Genomic DNA, 7,766 nt, shown 5'->3' with positions numbered 1-7,766 from the left:
TGTAAACAGGCCCAAGATTACCTTGCCCCATAGTCAGGGAAAGGGGGTAGGATGCTGTCAATCTCTGGGTGGGTTGGATCCTGCTGGGATGGGAATTGCAGTGGGCAGTCTCCAGGCCTCAGGTGGCTCTGAGCAGGGCAGCAGCAGGTGGTCCAGAAGCCTGATGTTGACTTCTTTTTTCCTATAAATACTCTCGGCAAAAAGTAAAATAAGAAAAGCCTCAAATCCCTCAAATGGATCACACAGTAATGTATTTACAAGAGAGCATCAGAAGGAGAAATTCTTGCATAAGTGAAGAATGGGAAACCAGATGACTTAGCTTTAGCAGGCCGATACCTGGCACCCCACACAAATAAAGCTCAGAGGAGAATTTGTGGCAGTTTTTTCTCTCCGCCACTGAGATGGGTCCCAGGAAAATAAAAAGGTCTATAGCTTGGTATGCATTACCTTTACCTGTTTTCCTGTCTTCCCGTCCATCACCACAGCCACAGAATTTAATAAGCAATACATCAATATTAGTGATCTGTGTGTATATCTGTCCCTCGTTGGAAATTTTCATCTACAAACGAATGTTTGTCGAATTCTTCTGAGGGCAAGAAATGGAGGTAGGAGAATTTTAGAAGCTTCTATGAAACCTCTTGCTTTGCTGTATGCCACAAATTAGTATGTAACAGTGTTAATATTTCAGCTCCTTTAACCATGAGGTAAAAAGATGAACCTAGCACACTACACATACAAAGCAAGTACTTATTCTGAGGTACATTCTTGGCCTGTATCTCTATGCATCTGCTACAGCTCCTATGTGGCAGAGATCAACAACAGTTTGTACTGTTAGTTTGGACACCATAAGACCAGTCCTTGAGAAAGCTTCAAGATTGCTTTCAAGACTAGGAATGTTTATCTGAGAGAGAAGTTTAGTATGCTCTGTTTAGCCTGAGAAAAGCTGACAATATACTGTTATCTACCTGTACAAATGCAAGAAGCAACAATGTTCTTCTCTATACCCAGTACCATTTACCAAATCATACAAGAACTATCCTGAGGATAGGAAGGCGTGGCTGAACATAGGCTCCTTCCAGATAATGGAAAGATGGTCAAGGAGGTCCAACCACATGCTGGTGATTGATAGTGCAGAATGTTGAGGTCTCAGTTTCCAAAATGTGACTACAGGTATGCCTTATTGTGTCAGAGTCCATTCAGAGGGTAACGAATGTCAGACAGTAACTTAAGTCCACCTCCTCCTTCTCCAGATTTAGAGCTCTTTGAAGCTATGGTTTGACAGCTCCACACTGGAGGCCACAGGGTTACTTCCTTCACACATTCATTGTCAGTCTCAGAAGTCAGGTCCATTCCAGGGAAACTTCACAAGAATAAAGCAATCGTCTGGAAGGAACCATTCCCTCAGTACACTTTGAGCTCTGCTGTGTTTTCAGGGAGCCACATAAACCGTTACTCTCCCTTCCTAGTCTTGCACAGACCTGCTCTCCATCAGAGGCACGTAGCTTCTGCTGCAGGCTCCACCTACCCATCCTAGTCTGCAGCTTCCTAGGGACACTGCTTAGCTGGTGCATCAACAGGGATTTCTTAGCAAAGCTTCATCCCCAGGAGGGTCTTCTCAATCCTGAAATTCATCTGATGAGCTTAACTTGCATTGTCCTCTAGATGAGAGGTGACATGACTGCTTCAACCCTGATAGTAAGAGATGCTGAGGGATGATCCTGAACTAGGAGTACTCTTCTTGAATGCTTGGCATCCCAAGACAGTCTCCCATGCCTACCTCGTGGAGCTGTCCTTACATTCTCCAGGAACGTCTCTTTTGTTTGGGGGTGATCCAGTCATGCTAATACACTACACAATGCTGGAAGTACAAATGTAGTGTGCAGGCTCTGGAGAGCTTTCTCATTTTTAAGGTTTGTAGCTGACCCAGCGGATAGCTAACAAGCCTCTGTAACTGCAGTTCCAGTTGGAATCTATTGCCCTCCTGTGGTCTTTGTGGAAACTGCATGCTGTGCTGCTTAGACAGCAGCCAAGCTACCCATACTTCTGAAAAAAATGATGTATGAAATGTGTAGTTGAAGCAACAGCACCTTAAAATACGCCATGTCCCAATATGCTTTAGAGGGTTATGTTCTCTACATTGCCGTTCATGCTGGTGCTATCTATCAAGGTAAAGAGGAGCAGATAGATATGGGTTTCCTGATTTCTTTTATACTCTCATAATGAAAGTTCTCATTTCCTGAGACGCGTTAGAATACACAGGTGTGCTCTCTCCCTTTGTCCCCTCCACCCTCTCTCTTCTCTCTCGCTCTCCCTTCTCTGCCCTCTTCTCCACTTCTTTCCTTCTCTCTCCCCCTTTAATCCACGGGGTTCGTAAAAAAAATCCAAACAAATCAAAAACGAATACACAGATGTATTTCTCAATAATAGGATATGCATGATCATGTCATGAACATGTGTGTATGTAGACTGCATTTCTTTAGAGTAGCTAACATGTAATATGAGGTGACCAATATGGATCTTTTTGCATCATGGAGTAGGTATCCACCGAGTTGGCCATGCCATCATCTCCCAAGTCACCATCTCTCTCTGGCTGGGAACTTTACAATGCAGCCATGGCCAGAAGTTGCAGAGATCCACTCTATCTGTTGCATTTTGCAGTTACAGGACTCTGACCACACACTGAATTAAAACTCTGGTTTAATAGTGAAGAATTTTGCTGTCTCATAGTCAAGACTGGCTCCCATGCCTGCAGGATTCCCAGTTTTTGAACCACCCCTGTATATCAGCCCCTCAGCACTGCGATGGCATCGATGACGGTGGCCATGGCTCTGATGAGGCAGGTTGAGGCTCAGACCCATTCCTAACCTGAACCTATTCCTTGCCCCAATTGCAATTGCTCCAGCCTGCAATCTCGCCTTGGAGGACTGTCGTGGGGTCTTTTTCTCTCCTGGATACTCACACCCGGCCACAGTCCTGACTATGGCTGCTGGAATCCCCATGTGGTCGGGAGGCTGGCAGTGTGCTTCAGAACCCTGGACTTAGATTCTGGGGATACAGTATATGTATATGATGTTGCTGGGTCCCCTGAGACCCCTTGAATATTGCATAGTCTCACCCACTTCAGCAATGGCAATGGCGCCACTGTGAAGACCCTGTCTGATCAGGCTGTGTGTCCTATCACACAGTAGCTTGGGGCTATGGCCTGGGCTTTAATGCTACCTACCTGTTTGGGGATACTGTTTACCTTGGGAAAGACTCTGTGCCTTGGGCTCAGGTCTGGGGGCTAGTGAAAATCTAGGTGAGCTCTATTATAGTGAGGCTCAGTGCCTTGATGGCTCGTGGGACTGTGCCAGTGGCACAGATGAGGAGGGTTGCCCTGGCTGCCCACCCGGGCATTTCCCATGGGGAGCTGCTGGTTCCCCTGGTGCCACAGCCTGCTACCTGCCTGCCGACCGTTACAACGACCAGACATTCTGTGCTGACGGAGCAGATGAAGGGCGCTGCCGTCATCACCAGCCAGCAGCTTCCAATGCCGGGGTGAGAAGCATGTGAATGAGACATGGGTGAGTGATGGACAGCCAGACTGTACTGATGTACTGATGAGTGGGACTCCTCCTACACACTGCCCCGAAAGGTCATCACAGCAGCAGTCATTCAGCCTAGTGTGTGCGCTGCTGCTGGCCATCGCTCTGGGCTGCACCTGCAAACTCTATGCCATCCTCACTAAGGAGTACAGCTTCTTGGCCCCCTTCTCCCAGATGGAGGCTGATATCATGCAGCAGCAGGCACCTCCTTCCTATGGGCAGCTTATTGCCCAGGGTGCCATCCAACCTGGAGAAGACTTTCCTATAGAGAACCCTAACACTAACTCTGTGCTGGGGAACCTGCCTGCTCTGCTCCAGATCTGGTGCTGAGACACAACTCCAGGAGGTCCTTCAGGGGGCCACCATCACCAGCACGGTCATTCAGTGCATTATCTTGTTGGCTTTCTCCATCATTGGGGACTGCTTCCTCAAACCAATAACCCAGCTTGGCTCCCTGAGACCAGATCCCAGGTCACTGGACCTGCTTCTCCCTCAGAGGCCCTAGGGAGGGCAGTACAAGGGCAAGATGGGAGCAGGCTCCTCCACTACCCATCAGGACCCCCATCCCAATCCCAAGCACACTTCTGGCCTTTGCTACTGTCTCTGAGACCCAGATCCACTACCCTCAGTACCTCTAGATTCCTCACTTTTGTCTGGAGTTGTATGGTGCTCCGAGGCCCAGTCTGTGACCCCCACAACCTAATTGGACTCCAGCTGGGTATCACACAGCAGTCCTGGCTCCAGAGGATGAAGATCATGTATTGCTAATGCCACTGGTTTAGCCAGAAGTTTGGGTAGTCAAGGAAGAAGCTGAGCTCCTGCCTGTCTGAGGGAAGCCGGCCACCTTGGGGCTCTAGACACAATGCTATGATCCTTTGGAAGTGGCTAGGCTTCTCACTATGCTATCTGGTGCAGGAAGTTAAGTGTCCTTCAGGCAGGGAGAGACCCTTCTGTGTATGACTAGAAGCTTTATCACCACCCTCTGCCTATCCTGCAGTCAACGTGGCTGTATTAAGAAAGATTTCCCAAAAAACATAGGCTTGGACACTCCATCCTCCCTGACACAAAAGTGGCCTTCAGTACCAGACTGCAGTTGGCTAAAGATCTTCTAGCCACCAAGGGGGAATTTTCCAGGGTGACGGTTTTGCCAGCCTCCATTTCTATCATACCTGACTCACTTAAAGAACACAATTGCTTTTATTCCCTAACTGTATCATTGCCTATCAAATCAAGGAAAAAGAAAAAACAATCATAAATTTCAAAAAAAAAAGAATGAAGAGTTTAAAACTTCCTTTTTTTGTTTTTTGAAAACATAGTCATTTACACGGGGAAGGCTCTAGGCCCTGCCCCAAATGATGTGACAAGCTTTGATGATCCCCCATGGAAGGCCTAACCTCCCTGGGGGGTGGAAAGGGGATGGGATGGGGGAACTGGTAGGGGGTATGGTTGGATGGGAGGGAGAGGGAATTGGGATTCATATGTAAAATAAGATTGTTTCTAATTTAAATAAAAACTCTAGAAAAAAAGAAATATGGTCATGTGACTCAGCAGGGACTTAAACAGGGCATTTTATATATAAAATATATAGCCTTAGCAAAATATCAAATATGAAACAAGAACAAAACATAGAACCAAAGAATCACAAAACGTGAAACCAGAACAACAACCCAAAATCCCAAACAAACAAGCCTCAACCCCCAAAAAACAAACAAAAAAGTTAAGCGAAGCAGTATTTTCAACATGCAAATTAAGTGGCACTGACCCGCACCCTGTGGCCAGCTTTGAACACATAACAGGAAGATAGGAATAGATTATAATAACCTTTTCAAGACAAGTGTACCCAGGCCATTTGGGGGTTTTGAAGGTCAAGCACTTGCCAAAGGTGATCCTAAAACATATTGGCCACTATGATATTGGCCATATGTCTGCTTAATACTCAAGATCAAAAAAGTTCATGGGGAGAAGTGCTGTCCAAAGACATAGAAGACCACTCTACATTCTCTCTGAATCATTTCTCAGGACAGTTCTCTTCCATCAACACTGTGAAACAGGAGAATCTGCAGTTGATTTCATAATGGAAGAACTAGCGAGGAACAGTTGTCATCTCTGTAGAGCACTGACTTCAGCATCCCAGGAACATGACACACAGAAGCTTCAGCACTGGACAGGATGTCTGGATGGCAGCATGACATCAGCACAGTCTCCCTTGACAGATTTCTCCCCAAATGTGAAGACCTGAGAACAGCTGACAAATGTTCTCAGCAACAAACTTTCTGAGTAATTATGAGCAGAGGCACATCTTCCCTCCATGTTGTTGAGCCCCACTTGCTGGTGGATGTCTGGGCCCTGAGTAGTTCTTGGAAGTTTTTTGGTATCTCAAGCTTCTTTGTGATGGTTTCTTTACTCCAGAAATAGTGAGCCAACATGGATCAGACTTTGGACATACCAGCTAGAGTTAGGATGATATTTCCTCACTGATGAGATTACAGCTAGAATGACATTTCTTCTGATGAGGCCTTGATTCTGTGCCAGAGAATGGTATGGGTCTTGGTTGTCTGTGACTTCCTTAGGCCTCTCCTCAGTTCTCTGAAAGGTGCTGTGAGATAAGGAAGGCAATCAGACCCAAAATCAGCCTTGCTCTGTCACCAATTAGACAAAACCAGGGTCTATTTACACATAGAAAGACAGATTCAAGCAAGAAAATCCACCACAGGAATGCCATTGTTTCTGAAAACACAATGCAATGGTGGCTCACTTGCCTGTGACACTTAGTGCTCCTGCTGCTGCAGCTCTGCCTGCAGGGAGCTCGCATCATGGATTGACACCTGCTGTAGCTCATGTTGCAGTTTTTCTGATCTGGAAGAGGAAGGAGGAAGTCAAGGGACAGTCCTAGTGGGGTCTTGCCATGTCAACTGTCCAGCTGTAACCTCACAAAAACTCAATTGCGCTGGACAATCAACAATGATCATTTGACAGAAGTCATTGTTTGTACCTCTAAGGAACAAGAGTCACAGAGTAGCTTGTCCTTGAATTTTAGTCAGCCTTTAACCAGTGGTACAAGTTGATCTGAGTACTGTATGTATGTGCTCTATGAGAAAGAACAGAACATGCTCCAAGACTCCAGGGACATCATTATGATGAAAGAAATAGCATATTAAATTTATGGATAACAGCATAGCAGAGAAACAGAATGTTCATGGTGAGTTAAACATGGACCACCTCATTTTATAGGTAGATATAACATAACATTGCAGCTTAGACAACTGGACAAAGTCATGGGCATATTCATGTCTCCTGCCCAGAAGGAACCTTACACCCAGGCATTATAGAAAATGGAGCCTATCATTTTGAAGCAACATTTCCTCAGATGTGTGCTTGAGAACACTTGCTCATCATGGGTCTTTTAGTAAAGAAAAACAGCCTTGTTTCCCTTAGCATGTAAGCTGTCAACCTACATTCTAGTTCTCTAGAGGAGTCTGTCACAGAATATCCAGTGAAGGCTATGAACAACCATACAGCAGAGACATCTTCCTGGGGTCATCCTGGAAGTGACTAAATTTATTATATCCATAGAACACTTCACATGGGAAATGGTCAAACAAAGAAGACAGCCAGTGTTATATCAAAGAGTGACTAAGGGTGGGACTGTCATTTCTACAACTTCAGGCATGGTAACACACATCTTTATTGCCCATGACTTGGGATGAAAAATCAGGCAAAGCTCTGTGAGTTCAAAGAAAGCCTGCTCAGAACATACCAGAAAACTCAAACGGCATCAAAGAGGACATAATTCTGCAGACTCACTGAATATCAAGCATATTATTTTCTGGAGGGAACTTCTTGTTGACTGGACCAGCACAGTAATCTGAAGTGTTCTTTGTCTGGTGTTGCCTGGAGCCTTGCCTATAAGCAGAGCCCACAAAGAGCAGAGATCCCAGGTAGAAGAGACCAACTTGAATCCACCTCCCAATTCCCAGTCCAGCTCATACCTCAGCTGGAAGACGATCAAGTAATACTGCAGCTTTCCTGCTAAGGTCGTTTTCTGGAGGACCAGCTCCCTCTCCTTTTGCTGGGACTGCAGATTTCCCTCCAGTGTCTGCTGCTCCTACTCATTAGGAGATAGCGTTCTTAGTAGAGGGTTGAGCACAGGCATGAATACACTCTCACACAAGTGCAACCACA

General features: G+C 45.9%; 1 pseudogene; it reads left to right on the top strand.

The window, feature by feature from the left end:
- Positions 1-699: 699 nt before the first annotated feature.
- LOC101843227 lies at positions 700-4,414 on the top strand (annotated as a pseudogene).
- The last annotated feature ends 3,352 nt before the right edge of the window (positions 4,415-7,766 follow it).

Source organism: Mesocricetus auratus, unplaced genomic scaffold (assembly GCF_017639785.1).
Source record: "Mesocricetus auratus isolate SY011 unplaced genomic scaffold, BCM_Maur_2.0 Super-Scaffold_15014, whole genome shotgun sequence".
NCBI lineage: Eukaryota > Metazoa > Chordata > Mammalia > Rodentia > Cricetidae > Mesocricetus > Mesocricetus auratus.
The sequence above is the reverse complement of the archived record's forward strand: the minus strand, read 5'-3'. Positions and strand labels throughout refer to the sequence as shown.